Source organism: Anas acuta, chromosome 15 (assembly GCF_963932015.1).
Source record: "Anas acuta chromosome 15, bAnaAcu1.1, whole genome shotgun sequence".
Classification (NCBI taxonomy): Eukaryota; Metazoa; Chordata; class Aves; order Anseriformes; family Anatidae; genus Anas; species Anas acuta.
In genome coordinates, this window is record NC_088993.1 from 16144080 (window position 1) to 16169860 (window position 25781).

Sequence of the window (25781 nt, forward strand, 5' to 3'; positions counted from 1 at the left end):
GGTAGAGGTCGGAGCGTTTTAATAAATAAAGATCGGCTCTGCAAACTGCAGTGATTTTTAGCTGAGTAGCTAATCTTCTCAAGGGCTTAGCTCGGAGGGATCAGAATAAACAGATAATAGAAAGTCGTTACAGGCACCGTCCCCTTAAACTCTGCTTAGGAAGTTTTATTCTTTTAAGTTATTTCAGATTCTGCAAATTCTATCTGCACGTCCTGCAGGTGGAAGGGGGGAAAAGAGAGATTAAAAATGTTAGCTAGAGACATTCCCCTCCACTGGAATCTTTTAAAAGAGTGAGTTCATTATATCCCACCACATTCAATTTGCAAATGCAGTTCCCAATGCTATTCTTCATGGTTAATAACTGGGAATTGATTGAAAAGGGAGGTCATGCAGCTTTCAAAGCAGAAAGAGCCGAGCCTAATGGGGCTAGTGAAGAGATGGTTTTACATACACACTTTCAATGGTTGTTTTATTAGATGTTTGCAGGTTGTGATTAACAGTATGTGGCAATTTTATTATTGAACAAACAATGCCTCTGACAAGCAGGACACAGCCTGCGAGGCGAACGTGAGCCGTGCAAAGAAGAGATTGCACTTGGAGTTTCCACACGTTTATACCAGCTAATTAGGGCAAATCATAAATTACTGTGGGAAGGGAAGATTTGTGTGTGAGTTGGTGTAGTTCTCCTTGAGCGAACCATCTTCCACTCATAAATTATCTCGCGCAAGAAAATGACCTCTGCAGGAACAAAAGAAGCTCTCCTAAACCGGGAAGCGGGAGGAGAGGCCAAGCTTTGAGAGCCACCGGCACCTCTTGACCCTCTCCCAATGGCAGAAGCTGCTCAGTCAATAAACTTTCCCCCGTGCCTTCCCTCCAGCTCCGTGTCAGGGGATGCTGCCACGACTTACAAATCCCTCTTCAAAGCCGTTTCCCCGCCAGCTGTCCACGAGCACCGGCTCCTGTCCTTCGGCGGGCGGAGGCTTGGAGCTGTCGTGGGCTGCAGACATCCTTCCCAGAGCCAGACAGAGCACGCGGGGCCTGGCATTTTCCAGGTCTTAACCTGTTGCCTGATGGAGAGAGTATTTAAAGCCAAGAGCCTTATTAATAAGCTCCGTGCAGTGATGGATGCTGAGGACTTCTGTTGTAGGGAGGATTTTGAAGAAGCCTGGCAAAAAGTAGGCCCGATGCTGGCCTCAGAGGGGGTTTTGGCTTGTTCTCCAAAGGATCAGGATTAACTCCAAAGGTGGTTGTGGCAAAAGAGAGACAATATTTTGTTGGCAAAAGCATTCTCTTCCTCCCATAGTTCCTGCCTACCCCATGTGTAGTGACTGGAAGGAGTAGGGCAGATTCTGCTCCCTTTACTCCAGCTTCATCTCCAGCAGCTGTGCTGGCAGCAGTGAGGCTTCCTCAGCTTTACAGGAGTCAGAAGGATCTGGCCACAGCCTTGCTTTCATTAATAAGCCACCAGAAATTTTAAGATCAATACTGGTGTGAGGATACACAGTACACCCTGAATGGGCACTTGGCTTGCAAAGTCACAGCTGACTTAATGGGATGTGTAATGCTCTTAGCTGGCCCGGATAAATTATCCCCCACTGGCATGCACCTGGGTGTATTCCAGGCTGCATGCAAGGTGGAAAGGCTGGAGATGTGCACATCTGCCCCCAAATCATACAGATAACCCCTCGCAGACCAAGGAATTGGTTAGTGCTCACCGAGGTGGGAGCTCAGCAGGGCAAACTCATGGAGCTCCTGAAGTTCCAGCAGCCACAACGCCTTCAGCTGCAGGCAAACCAGGTTTGCTCCCACCATCACAGCCCACACGTGGGCTGTGGACACCCAGCCTCACCTGCCTAATCTTCCCCATTCCGTGCTCTTCAGGGTGAAGCTGCCATTTGCTGCTGCAGAAAGACAAGACAGGATGTTAAGAGAAAACCCTCAAGTTGTCTCAGGTATTCTACATAAAGCCAACGTACTTAATATTCCTCCCCCAAACTTGCCTGCAGCCTCTCAAGGGCTGTAAACCTTCTGGCAACCCCACTGAAGGAGCATCCCCAGCCCTGCAGCATCCCTGCTCGGGGAGGACGGCCAAATTCTGCTCCCAGCTCCTGCACCCTGAGCCACGAGTGACCCGAAGGAGACCCACGGTGGCACCCATCAGGACTGAAAATCAATTTGCTCAAGGTCACGGGCATGATGAAAGCAGGACCAGGCATCCCCTGCACGACACACGCCCTGCTCGCTAGCGAGGCTCCAAGCGGAGCCCTGCCAGCATCCATGAAATGCGCGGGGTGTGCCATCGCGGGGCACTGTCAGATGAAACCCGGGCAGTAAATCAAACGGCGTAGCACAGCTTAATGCCCTGTCTGTGACTGTACGTGATACACAGCCTCTTCCCACAGAGTTGTGAGGATCAGCTGGAAAAAAAAAAATCCCATTTGACTTTTGGGGTTTGATGCTCCAGCGTTTCCCAGGCTAAGATGAGATCAGTAGGTCGGACCCATAGCCAAAAGCTTCTTTGTGTTTTTATGCCTATTAAGCTGACCTCTTATACACGAAGTCTGACAGAGGTGCTGAATAGTTTATGTAATTTTTTTTCTTTTTACTGGATCTAATTCTAGCTGACTCAAATCTGGGTTTTCTGATTGCAGAAAAACCTTCAAACAAGGAACAATCTAGCTAATAGTGCTTGCATAAATCATCCTCAAAATAATGAGTATCTGCGGAGTGAATTCATTTAGCTAAATAGATGGAAGACCACTTTAAAGTTATTTAGAAAGATTAACAAAAGAGAAGGGAAATGAAAAACAGATAATAAATTGACGAGAGAAGGGGAAAAATTGTATTAGAAACAATGAATTTGTAATAAATTCAAAATGCCAAGGAGAAATTTCCAAAAAAGGAGATTGGCACGGTGGTAGTTTGGCTGTGCTGGTGCTAAAATGTATTTTTAATTAAAAATACACGGATGTTAAAATGCATTTTAAAATGGATAGATAAATAGGTCCCCAGCCAACATCACATTTTTACTTTTATGACTTTCAAATTCACCAATAATTTGTCATTTCCCCAGCACAAGAAAACCCTTACCTACTGCAGGGCTGTTTCTTCCCCTGCACTCGACATACCTTCACCAGCCCTCCCTGCAGCAAACCACTTATGTCACCCTGGCTGATGGTAGGACTTAGTCCTTTCCACTTGGAGCCTGCTCCGTTTTCCATCAAAATCCACAGAAATCCTTCCATCAGTTTGAATTTGAGCAAGATTAGGACTTTTTTTTTTTTTTCTTTTTACTGTCTTCAGCTCCTGGAGATCCTCACAGCAGCAGCCCTGAAGCTCACAATCATTCTGTTGTTGCTGAAGTTCATTCAGAAGTTGCTGAAGGAGACATGGAGCCATCCAAAGGTGCCTCATTCACACTCCACCACGTTTGGTGATTCCTTCCAGTGGTTTCAGGTGAGGCTGAGGGTGGGAGAGGAGAGAGGAGTTGCATCAAGCCCCAAGATAATTGAGCATGAAAACTATTTTTTCATTGATTTTCAAAAAATCAATTTTTCTTTCTTCACCAACAGCAATTTAAGGAATATTTGCCCCCCTCCCCAAGGTCACATGCTAGGTTTTAATGCCTTTATGGAGCAACGTTTAGGTTCTAGGTCACCGAGCCTTAAGAAATCCAACAGGAGGCCCACATGAGGAGTACAAAGTCCCACCTAAATCCTGAGAATAAGGCTGGAGAAAGACTGGTGCAGGGCTCCACACGATGCTTCTGAAGTTGACTCTGCCATTCATGCTTTGTCTTCCAGAAAAACATCATTTTTCAGAAGAAAATGTCCCCTATCAACTTTCAGCACTGTGTTAGAGAAGCACAAGGCTACCCTCCTTCAAAGCCTTTCGCCCACCTGCACTCTTTCCAGTCTCTCGGCTGAATGTGCAGCATTTTTAAATACATCACCAAGCGAGCATATTTCAAACCCACACATTTTGGACAGGCTCAAAACCTGCATTGTGGCTTCTTTCTTTCTTTCTTCCGTTGTGTTTGCCGCTTTGATTTATTTACTTCTCATATCATGTTTAGACTTGCTAAATATAAAAACTGTTTAAAATAACTGTGCAAAATATTCTCCAAGTCCTTGAGAAAAAAAAAATACAGCGCTCAAGACTGCCTTCTCATGTTTTATGGTTTTAACACATGTTGCAAATAGAATATTTCCATAATATTTGTTAAAAATAATTTCCACGTGAAGAAGTTAGTTCTAAGCCAACAACCCCAGCGAGGCAGAAGAGGAGCTACCAGGTTGGCAGCGACAGGCGGTGCTTTCCTGAAAAAATTCCCCCAAATCACTGAAAGATACAACTTTGAATGGGAAGACAGGTTTAGTCTCCATATTCCCCCTTTGCTTAATATCTTCATTGTCTCCTTGATGTGGACACCCGCTCAGTGAGAAGGAACCAGTGTCAGAGAGCTCAAGAGCTGCAGATGTGTGTTCCCTGCAGGAGTAGACACCCAAAGGCATGCCAGCATGGCTTGCTTGCTCATTGCCCTGCCTTCGCATAACTTACTGCTCCCTGAGCTCCATTTCCTGACTGCCTTCTGAGTGTTCCTGCTACAAGCAATCACCACGGCCATGATTTCCTCAGCAAGAGCGTTTCCTTTCACAGATCTGGAATTTCACGTCCCCTAATGTCACTGATTGCCCCGTAGCCTTATGCAGCGAGAATGAGAGGAGCTTCACTTTTGCCCAAGCCTGCTGCATTGCCACTTGTTTATTAGATGGGCAAGACAAGACAAAAATAATGACTCTTCAGTTTGTTGCCAGTATCGAAAACACTTTTGGTGCAGTTCTAAAGCCTCAAAGGCTGCAAGAGTCTGATTTCTTGCTGAAAATTTATGCTTCTACTCAGACGACAACAGAAAATTAAAGACAAATAAAACAATTTAACCAAAGAGCTACCTGAGTAGTTTTAAAATTAATTAAAATTAATTTGTTCATTTAAGGGGCTTCACTGTAGGTCAGACCCCATCAGAGGTAAAATTATTCTAATTGATTTTATTGTTGGTAAATGCATTTACGGTGCGACAGAATATTTGAAATCACCAAGGCAAACTGCTGATGGTACAGATTCACTAATTTACTGGACAAAATGACCTTTGTTGCACTAAGAACCGAATCTTATGGGATAAAAGTCCTTTAAATAGCTGCTAATATGAATTACCCAAGATGATGATGTTGAAGAGCTGAATATATTAGAGAACTTAACATACATGGGGATATACACAGAATATGTATGGGTTGAATATATTAGAAGATGCTTTGCATGAGCAATAACTTAATTTGGGACTGCTACATGTCCACAGAGGGGAAGCAAGCAGATGCCTTTTATACACACTAACTGGTTTGACATTTTTCTTCCATCCCTCAAAGACAACTGTTGGATGGCAAGCGCAAGGTAAGGGAGTGAAGCCGAAGGGACCAAACATTGCACTGCTGTAGAGGTTCAGCTATCAGGCAGCAAATCCTTGAGCTGCAGCAGCTGGGACGCGTGCAGGTAGCAAGAGTGATGCCCATGCATGGCATGGCCAGGCTCCTCTGCCTGTCCTAGGTGCAGAAGGACAGTGATGAGCCAAAGATCTTGTTAAACGCAACAGGAAACAAGAACTAAGCAGTGCTGCATCCTGCTCATGCTATGAAACTCCTATAATGTTCTTTACACAATTTATTGTAAATCACTCATGGCTTGTTTAACGCTCCGCTGATTTTATCTTGATTTATTGTGTTGCCACCCTGCCTGGTGAGGCAGCAGCCGTGGCTTTATGGTCTTTAATCAAAGCCCAAGCACCTGTAGCAGCACGTGTCTGTCTGCCCAAAGCCCCTGCATGGTGCTCGGCATCCCACAAGCTCGTCTGCAATCGACTGAGCCCGGAGCCCTCGGCCCTACCCAGGGATATCAGCACTGCTCTGCTCCCCTCTCTCCACGAGCCCACCAAGGTCCAGCACGTCCCAGCTCTGGGATTTCCCCTCCCTGCTGCTTTGTGGGGGGCACACGAGCCCACTTGCCCTTCTGCTGGCTCCTGTTATCCTTTACCTTAATTCTGTGGGTGGTTTCTGTAGGTCTTGGGTGAGAGCGTAGACCCACAGCTGTCAACAGCACTGAGAGTCTGTGTTCCTCAGACAGCCTGAGGAGCCAGAGATAAGGAAAACAAAACCTTTAACATCCTCAGAGACAACATTTTACCCCAAACAATTTATCTGGGGTCACACAAGAAGCCTGCAACAGAGGAGCAGATCCAGATTCCCTAAAGCTTTAATTACAAAATTAGCTTCTCCTCGTTGGACAGCAGTGTGCGTTGGATGACAGCCTAAGCTGGTGAGTGGTCTCCAGCTCCAAGGAGGTCAGCAAAGGGAGGCTCTTTTTGAAGGCATAACCCACAGAGAGCATCTGAAGGTCAGGAGAGCATCTTTGCTCCCTTTTCGTGGGGCAGCCGACTTCACAAGATGTAAAGAGCAGCTGCCTGAAAGAATCCTTTCATCACTGCAGGCAGCTAACAAAGCCAAAAATAAATATTTCAGCTTCTGCAGTATTTAAAAAGACTTTATTGCTGTAAGGCCCAAACTTCAGCGTGTCAAGGCCTCTTTAAGCAACTCGACTTAAACAAGTAACTGCTTTAGGACCGTTAGAAAGAGTTAGACCAAACGCTCAGCAAAAATAGAAACCGTTCCTGTGAAACTCTGCTAACACCCCCCAAAAAAGCTGAAACAACTGCACAACCAGCTCTGAGGGCACAGCTCAGACAGCAGCACTCTGTGGGTCCCCAATATCAGCCCTGACTGGTAAAGGAGCCACACGGTGCCCTTGGTGTGGGGCTTGTCCACAACGGGGCTGCAGCTCTGGGGTTTTGTGCAGGCAAAGCGGAGAGCTGTGGGACACGAGGGGCATGCTGGCTATTTTAATCCCGCGCCGTAGACACCGAACAGCTGCACGTGCCGGGCGCAGGCCGGGCGCAGTCACGTCCTGGTTTGCAAACCTTGCCTGAAACACCTGGCTCTCTGCTCCCTGAAGGGCTGTGGGGTGGCCCTACAACCACACAGCGGGGTGCCGAGCTCGCTGTCCTGGTGAAGGACACCCCCCTCTTCATCACCTCCAACACTTGGGATTGTTTAGGGAATCCTGAAGGGAAGGAGGGTGCTAAATGTCTTTGCTGGGTAACTAAGAAGCGGAGGCTCCAGCGTCTCACTTAAGGGACAACCCTGTGATGACACGCTGGAGTTTTCCATCACCATCATGTTTCCAACAGACATGTGGGAAAAATACAAAAAGACATATGCAAGCCTGAAAATACAGTGTATGCTTTTAGAAGTAAGGCTCTCGCTAGCTTGAATGGGAGCCATGCGGCTCAATCAGTATCAAAAATTTAGCAGGAGCACAAGTCTTCCGCAAACTAAAGGCAAATGAATGTTAAAAGTCCACCTCCAGCTCACCTTTGCCCTTCCATTAGCTCTGTATGTGAAAATGTTCTTATTTATAGACCTATAGAGACTGGCAAGTAAATAAAGGAGCAAACAAGCTAGAAGCAATAGGTTAAACTTATCTGCAGGACAAAGAACAGCGCGGTGAAAGCAGCTAAAGAGACATCGAGATGCATAAGAAGGACGTATTTCTGAATAATTCAGCCTGGATGCCCGGCAGCACCGAGAGACAGAGGTTGATTTCTGTTGGAAATCCCTGCGGGTGACCACCCCAAGCTGCACTATCAGCTGCCTCTTGTGCTCGTCTGATGGATGCTTTTGGCAAACGTGTCCCAGCCCACAAAGTGCTTGCTGCAGGTGGGTGTCGCTGCACAGCTCAGCACGGGGTGCACCCAGGGTCTCCCCAGCCCCGCTGTCACCCCTCATCCTGCCTTGCTGCTGGATGAAACCAGAGCTGCTCCGGCCTTTGTACGGGGAGGTGGGGGGAAGGAGAAATGGCTCTAGCAGGAGCGGGTGTTTTTGCCATCAAGATTTCCCCCGTTAAGGGAAATCCAGTTTGCTGAAAAATTGAAAATTCAAAAGGGGCGGTGATTTATAGGATAAAAGGTGCAGCGTATACATTGGGAGGGGAAAAAAAAAGGGCATTTACAAAACAGCTGAAGTATGTAAAGATTTGCTTTCACATTAGCTGCCATCTGGGTAATTCACAAGAATAAAGCCGCTTCTTATCTCGCTTGAATCTGTAACTTCGTTCTCATTCCCAGCATGTCCCATCACACAGAATACAACAGATTATTCCCCCCCAAGCTGTGCCCATGTGGGGAGAGAAGTGGGCACGTCCTGGCTGTGGCCAGGCTCCCTCGAGCCCTCCCACAAGCCTGAAAGTGAGCCACTTAGATAGGGCCAAACCCAAGCTATCAGAACAATTCAGAGGAAACAAACAAAATCAACCACCACCAACAAAAAACAACCACCCCAAAGCCTTGAAGATTTGCAGACATTTCTGTTAGTTAAGGTTTTCTTACTGCTCTACGTGCCAGCATTTCACATCCCTGTGGCCCCATGGAAAACATCAGACCTCTGCTCCTCCAGCCTTGCTCCTGTTCATTATAAGGGGATCTACTGGTGGGTGACCCTTCAATGCTGTTAACTGTTCCCTTGGAGTGAAGCACTCGTTGTTTTAAATAACTCAAAAGGATATATTTCAATCAGCTCCCGATTGTTAGGATTTATTAGGCTGAACCCAAGGGCAGGCATGGAAGCTAATTAGAATTATTATTTTCAGGTGACAACTATAAGGAGCTCTCAGGGACATATTCAGCCCTTCATTTTAAGGCCGAGGTACAATTTTCAGGGTTGTTTTCTGAGATCATTTAATGGGATGGTTCTTTTTAATAATGCAGAGGGGTTGCGGTGGGAAGAGGAGGAAAACCAGACCCCACTGAGAAATTCGGGGGGATAAACAAACAAAAGGATGTTAATAAGGGGGGTGGATTATTGCACTGAAAGCCTGCCATGGAGCCAATTTCTGGCCCAGCACAGCCACTTCAGTGCACCCAAATTCCTGAATTGATCACAGAGGTGGAGTACAGGGCTCAGAGCCCATCACAGCTTCATTTGTGTTATTTCTGTGGGTTCTTTATCTGGCAGAGCCACAAGCACCGTTCCTCCCCCTCTCTCCTTACACTGCTGTCTTGGTGCATCCAGCCCCAGCCAATGGTGAAGCCGAGGTCCACAACGGGGGTCAGGATGGTGCAAAGCCACTGCCGGGCAGGTGCCATCGCTGGAGCATCCCGTGCAAAGCCAGTGCCATGCCAGGAGGTCTTTGGGTCTCTGGAGCCAACCCAGATTTTTCCAGCCATGCAGACAGACCAGGACACATCCCTCGGTGTAGGGGCATCCTGCTTTGGTGCGGGGCTTTGCGGGGTTGCTCCCAGCACCCTGTCTCTCTAGAAACCTCGATGCAATAGGGGCAGCAGTGTCCTCATGTGCTACTGAGCCATTGGGGCCGGCACCTTCTCTGCTGAGCAGCCACCACCGCCCTCAGCTCAGGGCACGGAGAGGAACCAAGAAGCAAATTATTTACGCAGAAACAACCTACTCAGCGGTTGTTAGCCCGGCTCCGAGGAGCTCACTGCTCCTAATGACGTCTCCAGAGCCTTGCTGGGAGGGAATATTAAAGAGAAGAGCAAGAAAACAAGCCGGTTGTCTTTGGTGACTGACTGATGCCAACGGACTGCAACTTGCTAAGCATTTTCAGATAACATTTGCAGTTGACGACTTGACATTTGGAAACCCTGAGGACCTGGAAGTAGGTGGAGGAAATTTCCACTCGCGAAGGCTGAAGTGCATTAAACTGCTTTTGATCGGAGCTGTCTAGAAAGCTTGGGACGTATGAACAGACAAACACACGTAGTTCAGGGACGCCTTCACCTCTAAGAGCAAAAAGCAAGTTGGTGTTAACACAGGACACGGAGGCATCCAAGCTGCAGCAGGGTTAAGTGCCTATATTTTGGGTATCAGGCTAAGGGCCACATCCTGGCATTACCGAGGGCACTGTGAGGTACTGAGGAGCCCCAAATCCTGGCTGAGGATGGAGGAAGTCAGCAGATCCTCCTGCTCCACCACCCACACTTGCAGCTCCACAGATATAGCCGGGAGGAGGTGCCTGCTGCAAGGTGACCTCTGTCTCTATCTCTCCCCTGACAGTTCTGGGGCAATGAGCTGAGCACCTGAAACATCCCCACTGGCTTTTGGACATTTAGGCTCTAAATGTCTTGCTGTGGGACCTCAGTGTCCTTTGGTTGTGCAAAAGGAGAAAACCAAAAAGCTTCCCTAAGCCCTCGAAATAGAGTCTGCGAGGAGGAAATGAAACCAAATCAAAGCTTGCTTGTGAAGAGCAAGCGAATATCTCAGTTCTGCATCACAGGACACATTCTGCTCTGACACTCACCATCTTCTCCCCCTGCCTCAGTTTCTCCTTTCAGAAAAAGGGGCTCAGCATGCTCTGACAAGCGTCAGGAGGCAGCTGCTCTCAGGACCTCTGTAGGATCTACATATCCATCTTTGGGGGCCCTCTGCTGGCAGCCTCTTTTTCCAGGAGCACAGCAGAACCCTGCAGAGATGGGCAGGGGGACTTGGATCTTTCTTTCTTTTTGTAGAAGAATAATTAGATGCACGGACAGAGCTGCCGCAGGACATCACTTGTCACGAGCAGTCCTGGTCTTCACCAGGGTCATTTTAGCCATGTACACAGCCTTAGCTGTGCACTAGGAATATTTGTGTTCTTCTATTTAATTTGCATGAAAACCTGTGCAATTCCAGCAAGCTTTGCATCACTTGACCCTGCTAATCCTCCCTTGCCTTCCCTTTCAGCTCAGATATCACATCAGAGGTGCCAGGGGAATGGAGAGACCTCGTGGCTCAGGTCTCCTCAAACCCATCATCCCTCAGCAAAAGCCTCTCTTCCAACTGTTAAGAACCCATTCTCCAGGTTGCATTTTTATTTTATCACCTATTAATACTTACTTCTTCATGCCTCAGCATTGTCTTTGAGCACAGATGATTCATTTCTCTTCATCCACTGAAATATCCCCCAAATGTTACTTAACCAAAAGCCAGCCAAAGAAGAAATGCATTTTTCTTTTGTGGAGGAAACCAGTTCCCCTACCAACAAAAAAAAAATATCAAGACAAGCAGGTTCAATGTGCCTTTGTAAGTCTGGATTGGACTCAGTCCTATTTTCATCCCATTATTCTTTCCTTCACAATTTGTCTAAAGCTTTGCAGACTGTGAAAGGCCAGTCGCTGCCTGGATTGCTTTTCCTCCTCCTTTCATATGGAGTACTCTGTTTGCCATTCTTCAGTTATGTGAACCACTCCTGAATGACACATCTGTGAAAAGATTTTGCCAACAGAGATTTGTCTTTTTTTTTTTTTTTTGGCCAACTCCAGCCCCTTCAGGATCTCTTTGCAGAGACTCCCCCATTTCCTACACCAAGGTCTGCTTCAGACTTGAGTTATTCTCATACACCTGAGTACTCTTTAGCCACCCTGTGCTTCCTGCCCCTCATAGCACCATTCTTGATGTTGAAAACAGAGAAAGTTTTCAACAACCAGGACTTCTGAAGGTTTCTGGTTGTACAACTTGACATGAGCCCTGAGCACCAGGGGGGTCTCTCCCATATCGCTCCCTCCCACACAGCTCAGAGGATTTTTGACTCTGAAACACATAATCCAAAAAGGCTCAGAGCATCCTCACCCCAGGTACATCACCTTCTGTTCCTTATAAGCCTGGGTTTCCTTACCCTTTTTCCTTGAAGACCCCACTTCCAGCAGCAGCACAGAGCCCCAGCCTGGGCTTGCTCACCCTGCCCATCTCTGCTCCCGGTGGCTTTCGGGAGATGACACGACTTCAGTACCGAATACAGGGGAAAAAAATAACAAACCAAGAGACAAGAGTAACGAACACGGCAGAAAGCACTATAAAAAGACCTATGAAGAGACTAATGACACTGTTTAAACAAAGTTGTCTCCTGTGATAGTGCTAAATCCTTTTTATGACCTTTCAGCCTTTCAGAACAGTTTATAAGACAATTTTCTGTTTGCTAGGCTTACTGACAAACAGTCGGTAACTGCTTATGCTGGTACCAGGAGTCCCATTACAGAACAAATAAAGTCTATTTTACTATTTCCCCCCCCTCTTATAAAACACAGAACCATTCCCCTCCCAAGCTGGTCCACCAGAGGAGGGGAAAAGCATTTGGAGAAAAGGAAGCATTCTCCAAGAGCAGCATCACAGGAGGCAGCAAGAGTTGCTGGGGGAGATAAAGCATGCGATCACTGCATAAATGATGCTTTGATCACAAAAAGCAAAGAGCAAGAAGACAGTTTTAATGGTCTGAAAACACATGAAAAGCAAATGTAGGAAGCAGCTTTGATACACAAGACAGTGGCACAGTATTTATTTTGTGACCTTTAACAAGTACGGGCAGTGCAACAACAAGCTAATTTGGTGGAATAAAAAAATAAAATCAAAAGGAGATGGAAAAATTAACCCAAGAGCTTCATGGCAGAGGGAGGAGAGGAGCAGACAGGGCTAGAAGCACCTTTGCTGACCCCTGGCACGCTGAGGACAGAGCCCTGCAAAATGCCTTGTGTCCCCACTGGGAACAGCAGGTGCCCAGTAGCTCCCATGGACAGGGAATTTGGGAAATCACTTGGCAGAACCCCAAAATGAAAGCACACTTACAGCAAGTGTTAGAGGTTGTATCTGCACACAGCCCAAAGGGAGATTTTGTGGGGGATGCCTCAGCAGCCAGGTGGGGAGGGTGAGGGGGAGAGAATTTGAAGGGTCGGAGGGGAGCAGTGAGAATGTTGACCGGGAACAAAGTTTTCAAAACAATTTTGAATATTATTCAAGAAGGAAAAAAAAAAAAAAAGAGCAAGATGTGCACGTGAATCTTTCAAGTCTTCCCAACAAGATGTTTAAAGTCGACAAATTGAGAGCTATGGAATTAACAAGTTTCATTTTGCACATGCATCAGGCATTAGAGGCCCGAGAACACACACAAGCTCCTGCACTGGGGCATATGACATTAAGGTGCCTCTCTTCAGGACTCTGCCCTGGCCATTTGCACCACTGTTTCGTTCTCACAAGGATAAGGTAGAAAGTCTTTCAATCCCCAGTACCTATTTCTGCTTTAAACCTGCAGAAAGAGCACTTGCTGCATGCCATTATCTCACTGAGAGCACAAAGCACCCCATGGGAGAGAGAAAACTTCCCGCACAGACCACGAAGGCCAACCCCTACCTTAGACAAATGGTCTGAGCAAGTTGCTGGAAACTGCTGGATTTGGCCAAAATTTCTAAGCAGTGAATGTCCCACATGGAGGAAAAAAAAAAAAGGCATGATAAACAGTCACAAAAAGACAGTGCCCATCAGCTAATTTATGCCCCATGAATAATTCAGCCACGTCTATTAAAAAAGCTTCAGCTGACTGGAAACACAGAGAAGAGCTGGTCTGGAGGTAGGGAGGAGTGCCGGCCACCCCAGAGGCCTCTCCCTCTTCCTGTGGGCTCCTGAACTGCACCAGCTGGATCTGGAGGCTGAAAGACGAAGGAAAGTGGTGGAGAGGAGCCCAGGAGATAAGAGCACAAGGAGCTCCTCCACCTCTTAGCATATCCTCCAGCTGATGCCTCAGGCTTTCTGTAGAAGAGCTCAGCACTCACTCATTGACCCATTGCAGCCCAAATGGGGATTAAACCCCATGAGATGCTGGGACGTTACAAAATGCTTTGGGGCAGCAGGGACATGGCCAAGAAGCAGTGTTTAACTCCCTGCGCTCAGCCTTCAGGTTCTTCTCACACCACAGAAGCCGGAGGTGTTTCAAAAGCAAACCTATTTTCCAGCACTTTCTACCCCTATTTTTTCTCTTAAAATCATAACAAATTTCCAGAGACCCTGGGATTGAAGGGGCTCCCTCCTTCCAGCTCTCTTCAGCCACCTTCCAGGGTGCTCAGGCAGCTTTCCGTGGGATGCCAGAGTAGGACCCATGGCCACCCTGCGGGACAGTACAGAGCTGGTACCATGGCAATACGTAAATACTGCAGCAACCTCCTCCTCTGAAGTGCTTTGTGAGCAGGAAGAAGCCAGAGCCCATCTGAATCATCAGGACCTCTGGAAACTCATCACAGCCAGCAGAAGTCAAATCTCACTCTTCCTCACAATACACAAACCACGGAGGCAGTTGCCTTCTCTCATCCAAACTTTGCATTTATGTAACCTTAGAGAAAGCTCTGGGCCTTCATCTTCAAAGCTTCACTTCAGTCCACTATAAGCAAGTTTATTTTTTTTTTTTTCTCTTTTCTTTCAGAGAGCTCAGCATTTCTCAAACCAGGGTTTTCAACCTGAAATGGGGTCATAAAACCTTCTTAGTGGGGTTACCAGCCCCTGGCCACTTTGTGTTTGTTCCAGATAATCTGCAAGGCTGAGTTCACGGAAGAATTTTTGTTGTTGTGGCAGGATGGTAGAGCATAATTTGATTTAAATTTATCTTTGTTAGCCAGCAAATTTGTCTGCCTCCTCTGTTGGCCAGCATTATCGTTTTGTCAGGGCCAGTAGGAAATATCTGCAAAGCGTTGTGCTGGCAGCAACAAAAAAAAAAATCTGTTCCACAGATAAGTGTGGGATAACAGTGGGAGCAAGAGGGGGTCAAATGAGACAAAATTGGTTCGTGACCCTAAGAAATAGGGTGAGAGACCTGCAAGGCTGCCCCCCTTCTGGTACGCACTGTGCGGTGCAAGCTCACGTGTTCCAGCCAAAATTTCATTTTGTCTTAGGTAGCAAGGGCACAGGAAGGAGGAGGTGCAGCACCAGCCCCCCTGCAGTAAGACAAGGGACTGCCTGGACCAAAAGAACCCTCGTGCTGTTTGCTGGGGGCTTGGAGCTGCCCTGGCTGCTTCCCAGCCCTTTTCCTTGCATCACCTTGGCCCAAGAAACGTCCCATACAGGCGACACTGCCAAGGATGCTTTTTTCTCTGCTTTCAGGCTCCTTTCTATTGTCACTGGGGTCTAAAGCAGCGTTAGTAGGGCAGTGACAGAAGCCTCATACATATTAAGTATACTGAGGGTGAAAAGCTTAATAAACCATCACATCTGGAGCCTTCTTTCCCTCTCCACAGTCATGTCTGCCTTGACTTATTCCTGCTCTATAGAGGAAATGGCAGGATTTAATAATCTTTTATTAGTATGTCAGCTTTTTAAATGGTCAAAGCATTATTCATAGGGCAGGTTAAAAAAAAAAAAAAGGAAACGCAGCACATTTAGTTGAAATACTACTTGTTCCAGCCAATGAAAGGGTTGAGATAAATACAGCTATGTGTTCCTGGCCCCTTTCTGTCACATCTGGAGAGGAGCCGTCACACTTTCTCTCCCAAACCAGCCTCATTTTTACTTCATTTCCATGCTTCATACCCCTGTCACTCCGTGAAGCAGCTCTCTGGGAGTTTGGGATCTCATGCCCTCGAGCTGCAGGAGAGGCTCTGGTTCCACCAGCTTTAAGACAAAAGATGGTTTGCACAGATACAAGATGGAAGTCTCAAGCATTTCTGCTAAGTTCAGGTCTGCTCCACCTTTACCTATTATTGCTTTTACTCCCCATTTCTTTGTTTCACCTATGCCTGTTTTTTATTTTTTAAAGTTACCGAAAGCCTTTGTTTTCTCAGTTCTTTTGCCACCCGACATTGTGACCAGACCTGAAGAGTTGGTTTTCGGGCAGAGGGGGATATTTTCTCTCCACCCAGTGTCTTGCTTCAAACTTCTTTAATTAAAAGCACCAACAAGCTTGTGAAACAAAGCCTCATAGCAAATGCATGAAATTAAGTTGCCTGAAACAGACCTTCCAGAAAAATACATTTATATTATATAAAGATAAATGAGTAAATGTTTTTCCTCATGTTTGCTCAGAAGGATTAGAAAATATCACCCTCGTTTTTCCCCATATTTAATTTTCTGATCATCCCCACATCTTTTACTCCACCTTCCAGATTTTGGGGTTCTGCTTTCAGCTAGAAAAGCTGAAAGGCAGCATCTGCTCCCAGGTTCTTTCTGGCTCGGATGGGAAAAGCTAGAAAACCTGTTCCCATCACAGTCCCAGCCCAGACACAAGATGTTCCCTGATGCATCCATGTTTCAAGGGCTCATTAAGAACAGACCTTCTGAAACTTGGAGGCTTACCCTTCATTACTGACTACACTGTCCTGGAAGCCTATTACCTTTAATTGGCACACAGTTGCACCGAAAACACGGAGCTGGCTCCACTCTAATCCATGCAAGCACTGCCTCTAGATTTCGATGGAGGCAGCTTCTCACCCCAGAGCCTCTTAGAAGTAAATCTTATTTAGGTCAGCAGTGACATTTTCCTTTCTGAAATAGTAGGCCAAACGCCAACGAAATTGGAGCACATTAGTTGGAGCAGTCAAGGGATTTACTTTACAATACTATGTATTACACCCATGTGAACACTAAAAAAAAATGTGACCCTGCTGTATTGAACTTCCAACAACTTATTCATTGGTGCTGGGTGAACATAAGAGTTTCCATTCCGGAGGAAACCTAGGTTACTGTTAAAAGAAATCCCCTTTAGCCCCACTTGGAACAAAGACCTACACTAAGGCTTCCCATCAAAAGTCTCAATTCAGTAACAGGCATACAAGCTCTTCAGCTATCAGAATATGCCTGAGAAGACTTTATGAATGTCCAAATGGAGAGCTTAGCTGTCAAAAAGTTGTATTTCTGTAAAAATCAGCATGTTTTTATGATGTGTTTTAATGCAAATAAAAGCACCAGCTTGGATGGGGAGAAGCCCTGCCCCAGGAGGGTTTCAGCTGCCAGGACATGCTGCAGCCCTCTGCAAGGGGAGGGTGATGACACTTTAAAGTTACTGAATCCTCCCAAACCTCATTTTTTTTATAACCTGATCAACAAGATGGATGAATGATACAACTGACAATGTCTTTTTGCATTAAATTCTAGAGAAACCCCGCATCCTTCAAGCTCCTCTGATGGGAATCAGGCCATCCTGGCCTTAATAATAATCAGGAATGATTATTATTAATTCAAGAGATTCTCAACTTGGCCCAGGGACTGCACACCCAAACTACTTTCTTCCTATCCTTCAGCCCAAAGAACTGAGTAGATAAGCAGGGAGATCTAGGATCAGTTATAACTGAGGGATTCCCAGGATCTCAACACAATTCGCACCTACTGTTTCTTCTCAGCCAAGGCCTGTGCTCTTCTCTTTGCCTCTTTCTGCAGCAATGTCACCCAGAATCTACAGCAGGACCTTCAGTGACAGTGCCTGTTCTTCAGTCATTACCTGTGACAAACCCTCCTTCCAAAAGCCAGTTGACCATGCTAGCCAAGCAGAGCTAATTGGGAGTGGGAAGATGGTGATCAGACAAGAGCTGGAAGCAGTTAATGATTGCACAGTGCTGGATTTGTGCTGGGAGCCCAATATTTTAGCAACAACTTGAACAAACACCCCTTGACAGGCACAATCCTGATGATATCCCTGCACAAATTCTCACAAGGAAATGTTCCAAAACCAAGTTTGACTTGAATGACAGAAAACAAGCTCCTGCCTAAACCCAAATTACTGACAGCAATTGATCAATCCATGTAGCTTTATTAGCATAGCCTGACTGCAGGCTTCTTCCCAACAGCATCTTGAATCAATAGCTTAATTGCCTTCCTGGCTTGTTTTGCTTCTGGTTAAATTCCCTGATTAATCCTGCAGACTCACGGAGGCTGAATGAGTTAAACCTGGACAGACCAAGCAGGATGGGCCCTTGGATCTCCACCTGGGAGCAAGCAAGATCAGCAGGCAGGATACACCAGGGGAACACCACGGTGCCCGGGGCCTGTCAATGTGGCATTATTGCCTAGGAAAAGAGAGAGGTGGATTTCCACATGCATGTGCCTGAAGACACGCTGACAGGCAGCACGTCTCTCACTGGAGATGCTTCCCATGACACTATTGCTGCTTCTCGACTGTCTTTTCTTCCCTACTTAATCCTTGCACCTGGAAACAGCCTGGCACCATCCGATCTATACTTGCTCTCAAGCAATGGTCTTTAAACATTGATCACTATCACTGCTAGCCTGTTTCCTACTTTTCACCTATCTAAAGCACATGGTGCCTGCAACTCAACCGTGGCAGCTTTGAGGGGGCTTTTTAAACCGGCCACTGGATCCTTTGTTAAGGCAGCTCTTTCCAGATAAGACAACTGGCTCAGAAGCGTCATTAATCCTGTAAATAAGATGTCCCTGTTAGACAACTTCTGTCACGTCTTAGACATTTGTTAGAAAGTGGCAATGCTTTTGTGCCTCTCTGCTAAGTATTAATCTTCTAGAAAGGCTAGGGGAGCTATTTTAAGTGTGACCTGCAAAGTAAAGACAGTCATTGAGGGTTTTTATTACTTAGATCCAGAGAACAGGTAAGTAACTGGGCTGTTTGTTTTTCCTACTTGGAGCTAATGGAGGTGAGGATATTTGTGGCCCTTGAGGATACAGCCTTCGATTCCCGAAAGGCTACACAAAGGGTGAGAGATGGTAAATCTATTATAACTAGTAGACTTCTAGTTACCAAGAAATTGTAACCAATTAGTGGTCAATCATAGAAGGTTAAATTGCAAAAGAGATTTTGGCTGACTGGAGAACATTTGTAAGGTGTTAGGGAAGCAGTGAGTGAAGACACCAACTCACAAAGTTGGATGTGATAAAGCCTAACAGCCCTAACGTCTAACGTTAAAAACAAGACAAAAAAGGTGACAAACCAAAGCAATACCTCACCAATCAGCCTTTCCTCAGGTGGCTCAGCAGGGGCCGGGGTTGACAAGCAGGGACACTTTTCATTGATCACACTTCCCAACAGCTCCTAATGGCAGTGTGATCTCATCGCTCCCAATAAACCTCAGTGCATTGCGGGCACAGGTCCCAAAAGGCGACCTGAGCATCATGAACGGTCCCCCAGATGCAGATCTGCATCCACAAAGCATCACATAAAGTGTTTTATCCCTGTAATTACTCCACCACAGTCTTAGGGGAACACCTTGTGTTTGCAGCAGCCGCTGCAGTGCTGGTCAGGCTGTGAGCAGCTGGCTGCTGAGCCATGGCGAGATGAAGCCCAGGTCCCTGGTTCTATTAGCACCCAAGGACAACCAAGAAAGGACCACAGGTTGCTTTCTTTGGAAAACCATCATCAGAGAAATTTCTAGCCATGCCATTTGGGAGCAGAGGAAGGATTTTCAGAATGAAAGCAGCTTGGTTATGCATCTGAGACAAAGTTCTTCCCAGACAGGAGACATGTACTTGTCTGCGTGTCATCTAACTTGTATTTAAACCCTGTTCTGAGGGCATTTTATTTCAAGAGGGTTTAAACTTACAGGCTGCACTGGAGAGTATTTCATCCTTAAAATACTCCTCCAGACAGGAAGGTTTTCTTACCAAAGGTTACAAGAAACCGGCTTCTGACATTTAATCATGGTGATTTGCTTCAGCAGGCTGGTATAAAGTACCACTCAGCATAAATAAAGACATCAATCTGGCTGAAATTTCCCAACTGCTCCAATTTCATAGGGCTAAGGATGAGTAATGCTCCATTCTTGACTCCATTTGGAGCATCTCATGGACAATGTGGTCCCTATGGTGAATTTGGGGCCTTCCGTGCACACTGCAAGAGAAGCATCCAATTCCTCCTAAAGCCATTAAGGGGCAAGAGTCTGCTCCAGGGTGTTTGTACCACACTGTATGGGGTCACCACTTGATGCTCTTATGTGTGACAGCAGCAGTGATGGCCATGCCCAGCTAGAAGAGGGGATTTAGTTGATTTAGGGCTGCTGCTTACAGTAGGAAAGGCAGTGGGACAGGGGAAGCACAAATACAGCAAGAACACGCCGAGGAGATTCTGGACTGGCAGAGCAAAATGACACATGTAAATCTGTTTCATTGGAAGAGACCTCACTATTTGAATAAGTTTAATATTAAACCGATCCAAACATTGGAACAAACCCAATTATCAAGGCAGTTCACATGCTCAGGCACATAGGGCGTGATGCACCTTCAGCGCTGTTGCCACGGTTTGCTACCAGCTCATCGTGGCTTTGAAAATTGCTCTGAAAGTTTACAGTAAAGAAAATAAAACAGCAGGAAAGGTCACTAAAACAGCAGGCAGGAAGATGCTCGGGACACACTTGCTGGCCTCTGACCTTTGATCTATTCATGAGCAAGGTGCGCCTCTCCACTGACCCCTGCTTCAGCCACTGGAGCCTCCATCCACCCTCATGTTTAAGAATATTCACTATTTCAGAGTTTTTATTGCATAACAAACTGTGAAGATCCCAGTCAGAGAAGCAGGATTACAAAACCATTCACTGTTTGTCATTTTACTGCAAAACCCCTGGTTTTTTTAGGCCACAGCATTCACAGGCCGCTGCCCACCACCAGACACATTAGCTGAAGGTCACAGGCAATGCTGCGGAGGTCTCAGGAAGCTCTGTGGGGCTTGACTCCAGGCAGACTTCATGTCAGAGATGTGGACTTTATTTCTCTGCTGCCCCCAGATAATGGCTTACAAGCCAGAACAACCAAGGGCCCTACAATTAGGCACCTTAAACAACACCAAACAGTTACGCAAGGAGCAGGCCCAAACAATTCAGGCTTTGCCTCATTAAAACCTGAGCACTGATGTTGCATGCAAGGTTGAAGACTCTCAAAGGGCAGCTTTTGTAGGAGAATTAAGCACTGAGAGGAACATGGAGGGCCCACAGAGCCCAGGCGACATTCCAAAAAAAAAGTCTTTTGTTGCCCAGAAGACAGATGGCTCTGGCCCTACTATAGAGGAGCTCCTCATGCTGCCATCGTTCATTTCACAGGAGGAAGAAAACATCTGTGACCAGGTGGGTTTGTCTCTCAGAGAAGCACTATGTATGACACATTAGAGTAAGCCAAGAAGCAGCAGGCAGTCTCCAGAGCATGATACAAGAGGACTGCCCCCAGCCAGCTGTGCAGAGAGGACACATAACAAGGCCAGCCCCACTCCTGGGTCAGGGTGGCTGCTGCAATCACTCCTGCTCACAGACAGAACAACTGGACAACTCCTCTTGCCGAATGATTTCTGCAAGAGGCAGTGGAAGAAGCGTCAAAGCCACCACTAGCTTAGCATGGGAGGGAGAGCAGCAAGGCATAAATACAGATGTCCCAGGAGAGAGCCAGGCAGCTTTGCAGCCCAGCTCCCTGCACAGCTCCTCAGCTGCCTCATTTAGGAGGAGAGACAAAAGGTTGCATTACCCCACTCAGCCCTGGAGCAAGAGATAATTAGTAGCTCATTGTTTTAAATCCTAATAAGTGTTCCCCAAACTAACTAGCCGTGTTGGACATAATGTAAATGACTCTGAAGAAAACACGATTTGTGGAGCAGTCTAATTAGATGGCCATGAGAGCAAGGAGGCTGTGCAGCGCTCGCTGCCGAGGGAGACCTATTTGCACAAACCCCAGAAGATTCCCACATAATAACAGGAGCCAATGTCTTCATTTCCTAAACATCCACTAGCGAGCAGCCTACAGGCTCCATTTCACCATTTGTGAACACCAGTTAGCTCTCTGGATTTAATCCCTCCTCTTTGAATGAGGCAGGGGAAAGCAGTTGTTTGGGAGTTGTGGCACTGCAGCGGCTAACCAGGGAGCATCCACAAACCCTTGGCAGCCAGCTTTTAATTGATGTAACACCTCCTTCCAGATCTTACCTGGCAGATTGTGGCACTGAACGTGGATTTAGCTCACTGCTGAGGAGCTCAGGCTGCAGACCTTGCCCTCTCCTGTCCTGAAGGCGCAGGACAAGGGGAGTCTGCTTTCCTCAGTTGTCAATGCTTTAAATAAGAGTTCAAACCTATGTTCTTGAGAGCTGCAACAAGCAATTACCGCCTGATTGAAGGTTATTGGTGCCCACAGTCTTGGCACAGCTTGTTTTCTGAAGCACCAATGGGCAGCAAATAAGTGTTTTGTCACAAATCAAGGCTGTCCTAGAAAAGCCAAAGGAGGGTCTGCAGCAGCCACAGTGCCATTTGCATTAATAGCAGCAAAGTGCGAGGGGCAGCGTAGGACAGAGATGAGATACATTTCCCCCTCACTATGAAGCTGAGTAACCTCAGGCCAGAACCTAAGCTGCGTGCAGCACCACGCTTAGGGACACCTGCATTCCTGCTCAAGACTCTGCTTTCAACGCTACTGTGGTCAGGCTGTGCTCCTTGGAGGCAGGTTGCAAGCACTGCACAGCCTCTTAGATCTGCTCAAACCATGGATTAAGGATGGGGGAGATCCCACTCCATCCCTGGCTAGGTCAGCTCATCTCTGCACAAAATCCCTGAGCATTGGCCCAGCCACAGCATGACCCTTGTAACATGGGCACCTCTGCTGTGCTCTTTCTTCCAGCCACACTGGAAGTAGCCCAGAAGCATGAGATGGCAGCTAGGGGAGGCACAGCAGCATTTCCCCAGTTTGTGCCCCAGTGGCAGCATGGCCAGGACAGTGAAGGAAGACAGAAAAGCATCCTGGAAGGTGACTGAGCAGCAGAAGGACACAGTTGACTGGATTTAAACTGCTGCAGTTTCCTCGTGCTCTCCTACAAGAGGGAAATGAGCTGGAGGGATGCTGCTTTAACCCCTTACAGCAACTAATCATGGTTGTTCAGGATCAGGTGAAGCCAAGCGAGCACAGTGAGAGGTTAGGAGGATTTCCTGAGCAAGGCCAGCTTTCGTGCTTGGCCAGCCAAGCTGGACGGCAGCTCTCAAGAGGCTGCAGACCAACAGTGCTGCAAAGCCAGGGAGCTCCCAGAGCAGCCACCGAACTGAAACAGGAGTCTCCAACCCAGGCAGGAATAAAGTCACAGCAGATGAGGAGCTCAGGCCCCACTGAAGAGCAGAGCACTTTGCTACAAGAGTGCTGAACAACTTGCAGGTCTCCCTTTGGAGCCAGATTTCCCCAGGGAGCCTCGCTGCCTCCCTCCGACCTTGGACGCAGACACCGCTGACCTGAGTGCTCCCGAGAGCATCCAGGTGACTTTGCAGCACAGAGTAAATGGGGCTTATGGAAAAGTTACTCAGGCACTTCTGGGCTTATATCCATTTCTGGAACTGGAGGTACCTGGGCTTTGTGCTCACTTCTGCCTAAAATATTTATGTGCTAATAAAGGTGGAGCCAGAGGAGCCTCTGAGGTCACTTAGAGAGGTAAAATCCTCACTGCAACCGAAATAGCTGAGACAGCAAGCAAGTCAGAAGCAATCAAGAGCAATTAGAACATGCCTGTACTACATAACATTTACTTGTTATGCTACAAGGGTCCAAAAAGCAAAACAAAGGGGTTTTGCTAATTCTTTCCTACTCCATTACCCTTGCAACCAGGAAAGCATATTAAACACCTCTGCTGCGCTCTCTGCTTTCTGTGTGTTCGGTTCAGCTCTCCCTTGTCTCAATAGCTTAAAAGCCTGTTTTTCCCTTTAAAAGCCAACTTGCCTGCCAGGTAGCTTCTCTTAATCTCTCAGTCTTGGCTAGAAGCCTCTCTAGGCTGCTGAAAGAGATAGCTACTTACCCTTTGTTCTTGCGACAAGAAAAGACTCAGCTATCAAATCCTTCCAGATTCCTTTGTAGTCTGAGAGACTCTAAAATGGAAAGAATAAAAACCCATGTATCAGTCTAACAGATTAATTACTACTAAGGCTACCAGTAGGACCAGCTGATACCCGTGCCCCTCCTCTCTACAAAGCCAGCCTTTACCAGCCACGATGGCTACTAGACATGATAACAGGGTCATTCACCTCGGGCAACAAGCATCACGTGCTTCTTAATGTCAGTGGTTGGCCTGAGAAAGCAGCCAGAGATGAAGCCAGTGCTTCCAGCTGTGGCTTTCCCCCTAAGGCTGATGGAAGAGGTCCCCAGGAACAGAGCCAGCTGAGAGCTGTGGTACCCAGGCATCCTCCAGAGCAGGCTGGGCAGATGAGGACATCCCACCAGGATGGGCAGAAGTGTGCTCATACTGGTCTGAAAAGTGTCTTCATACTGGTCTAGAGCTGTTGCTTTCTTTCTCAGTGACACAAAGGCAAGGTTCCTTGCACACAGCTCGTCAATTAAAGCAAGCACATGGCTCCCATGGAGGCAGCACTCATTTACACAATCTGAGAGTTTATCCCTAAAGTTGCGGGCAAAAATAACACCCAAGCTAACAGTTACTTCAGCACACACAACAATTTTCATTATGCAGCTCTCTGTAGCTTACAGAAAGTTTTTTCAAAATGCATTTTTCAAAGTCATTTGTAGACAGCATTCAGCATGGTGAGCATGAAGAGCCCCCAGCACCCCACACGCCCTTACAATGCTGCTTTGCCCCTGGAAAGCAAACCAGCACCCAGATACTTCTGTACCAGGAGGGTCTCAGCCCCCCAGCACAGACCCCTGCACACCTCTTGTGCAGCAAGAGGAAATGGCATGGAAACCCCTCTCACATATCTAGACAGCGAGAGTCAGAGAGAGTCCCAACAGAAAAGAATAGTCAGTTCAAGTAAGCTTTTCACAGCTCAGTGTTAGATGTACTGGATCTGCATTCCTCAATAGGGCTGTGAATGACTCAAACTGCTGTCACTTCTCAGAAAAAGCCTCCCCAAGAACAATTGTTCAGGTTCAACCTCAGTTGAGAGCACACCAATCTCTGAAAGCATCATTCACTCTCCTGCTGCACCATTACTCACCATCAGGGCCCATCCCCATGCCGTTCTGCCCACAACTGCTCCTTTCCCAGTCACAGGGACTCTTCTCCTTCCACCTTAGGCAGCACCTTGCTCTTCTCCAGCAGCCTGAGCATGCTGCCTGGCCACATATATAACCGATCCTGTAACAGCTGCAAAACATTTCTTCTGATTTCTGCAGCAGAATAGCTCCAGAGAGGATTCAAGCAGGGTTAACAAAGTTCTCTCTGCTGAAGATCAAGCCTAGTTCTGGGCTAAACAGAAGGATTCCCATTTCACGTGAAAAGACAAATACTACAAGCAAGAGTCTGTTGCAACCAGTAGGGATGCAGCAGAACACAGTACAAAGGTACCAAGCTTTTGGAAGCAATTTTTCCCATCTCAGTCTTATGCAACCCATCACACCAGGTCAGTCAGAGAAGCCCAGTGGTTACACTTCATCCACTCCAGCTAGCTGAAGCAATGGGCAGATGCTAGTGTCACTGCATGCTGTAGTGAGCAACACTGGGCATCTCCACACCGAGATAACAGAGTTCTCTGGTTACCAACCTCTTTGCAATACACATCTGGACCAACAGCTAGGGAGGCTCATTCAGGCTTGGGCTCTGGAGCAGCGGGTTAAATTTCAGCATCATTCTACTCCCCAGCTTGCTGTTAGCCTCTTCTTCTGGTGCTCGGTTGAGATTAGAAGCCTTTGAAATGCATATGTGGTTGTGGTCCAGGAGAAAGTCTCCAGGGAAGCAATTTGCTGCAAATACTCAGCTACTTAAAAATATTTATATATGCTAGGAAGGGATTAGACTTCATTTACCATTTTCTCCACCTTTAAACCTCATTTAATGCAGCATTAAGCTCCAGCTGCAGTAGATTGGTTCTGAAGTTGTAAAGGAGAAAGACTCATGAAACAGTAAGATGGTTCAGCACGGAGAGAAGAGTGATGGCTCACCATTTTCTAGATGGTGTTACGGTAATCGAGAACTAAAGGATGTCCAAGATAATCAGCCTAACACTCTTTTACTTA

At 46.9% G+C, this 25781-nt stretch overlaps 1 long non-coding RNA gene across 7 annotated transcripts; it reads right to left on the bottom strand.

The window, feature by feature from the left end:
* Window positions 1-441: 441 nt before the first annotated feature.
* LOC137864853 (uncharacterized) lies at window positions 442-24869 on the bottom strand. 7 transcript variants are annotated; one of them, XR_011101652.1, is made up of 7 exons: window positions 24764-24869; window positions 23611-23680; window positions 11773-11877; window positions 8492-11359; window positions 6085-6175; window positions 3129-3462; window positions 442-1901 (listed from the first exon to the last, which is right to left on the bottom strand). It is a non-coding gene; the product is annotated as an uncharacterized lncRNA (long non-coding RNA). The 7 variants fall into 7 exon arrangements; XR_011101657.1 differs by lacking the exon at window positions 442-1901 and having other exon boundaries at window positions 2704-3462; window positions 8492-10321; window positions 10420-11359; XR_011101653.1 differs by lacking the exon at window positions 442-1901 and having other exon boundaries at window positions 2704-3462; window positions 8545-11359.
* Between the last annotated feature and the right edge of the window lie 912 nt (window positions 24870-25781).